We start from the raw sequence: 1,430 nt of genomic DNA, 5'->3' as shown, positions 1-1,430 counted from the left end.
TCTGTCCATCAGACTGTTGACATGGGTAAAGGAAAACTGTATTTTGTAAGTTTGAGGGAATATCTTTGGAAAAGATGTTCTCAACTAAACCAATAGTCATATGTGAACATATTTTAGTCATTTCCACTCCCAAGAGCTAATGTAGTAGTGTAAAGTACCCAATTACAGCCGTATTTGTGCTGCCGACTGGATAAGTGCTGCAATCGTCGTTTCTCTCGCGAGCTCCTTGATCTCAAAGCCAGACCATTCCGACGAAAACATCCATGCTCCCCAACGCAGGGGAGTTGATAATCTCTAGATTATTATATTTTCTTATATCACCATAGATTGTTGTGAATGGAACTATTCTCTATTGGAACAGATCATGTGGACGCAGCGAAGGTGAACCAGGAGGTAATATGTCAAGGTGGAGTTCACCAACCCGTTCCCATTCAGCCTGCATGACGTGAGGATGGCCATGCAGGGCCTAATTTTTTTGTCATAACCGGGAAGGTTGTACAGGTAAGAGGATTTACAACTCCAAGACCTCACATCATGAATGAATGTTCACACTTACATTAGTCTCACATTCACATTCACAGATCCAATGTCTGTTTAGTATGGCCAATCTCTTGTGTGTGTGTGTGTGTGTGTGTGTGTGTGTGGTGTGGTGTGTGTGTGTGTGGTTGTGTGTGTGTGTGTGGTGTGTGTGTGTGTGTGTGTGTGTTGTGTGTGTGTGTGGTGTGTGTGTGTGTGTTGCGCGCTGTGTGGCGTGCGTGCGTGCGTGCGTGCGTGCGGCGTGCGTGCGTGCGTGCGTGCGTGCGTGCAGTGCGTGCGTGCGTCGCGTGCGTGCGTGCAGCGTGCGTGCGTGCGTGCGTGCGTGCGTAGTGCGTGCGTTGCGTGCGTGCGTGCGTGCGTGCGTGCGTGCGCGTGCGTGCGTGCGTGTTTGGTGGAGTGGAGAATCTCTACCGGCGCCTCCATCCACCTGGATAGAGTCCTGTGTCCCTACGAGGTCTGGGAAATACAATGATCTATGCTGTTCTGGACTGCTCGGTCCTTGGGAATGTGCAAGGGCAATTGGGGCCATCTACGTCCAGCCTGAGCATTGCCAGGCAGGAAGTCCTTCCCACCTGCTAATCGGCCTGCCATCCGACCAGAGAACCATGGACGAATAGATGCTCTTGTGTAGATTTGAAAGGAATTTGTATTGCTGGATAAGCAATTCCGTCTAAGCCTATGAGAGGGTGAGGGCGAGCAAATAACATACCCTTACGGAAAAAAACACATGATTCACAGGTGAAATTTCCACCTGAGAAATCATGTGAAACCATGTTTTTTTGGAACACTGAAGTTTACATGTTGGATTTTACATGTGATCACATAACCTTTCACGTGAATATTTTTCAAATGAGATTCCACAGATGATGCCCTGCAAACAAAATTGAGTCGTT

At 48.1% G+C, this 1,430-nt stretch overlaps 1 pseudogene; it reads left to right on the top strand.

The window, feature by feature from the left end:
* LOC112077483 (coagulation factor XIII A chain-like) overlaps positions 1–1,116 on the top strand; it is a 39,707-nt pseudogene extending 38,591 nt beyond the window's left edge.
* The last annotated feature ends 314 nt before the right edge of the window (positions 1,117–1,430 follow it).

The sequence above is a fragment of the Salvelinus sp. IW2-2015 genome, unplaced genomic scaffold, assembly GCF_002910315.2.
Source record: "Salvelinus sp. IW2-2015 unplaced genomic scaffold, ASM291031v2 Un_scaffold4611, whole genome shotgun sequence".
Classification (NCBI taxonomy): domain Eukaryota; kingdom Metazoa; phylum Chordata; class Actinopteri; order Salmoniformes; family Salmonidae; genus Salvelinus; species Salvelinus sp. IW2-2015.
The sequence above is the reverse complement of the archived record's forward strand: the minus strand, read 5'-3'. Positions and strand labels throughout refer to the sequence as shown.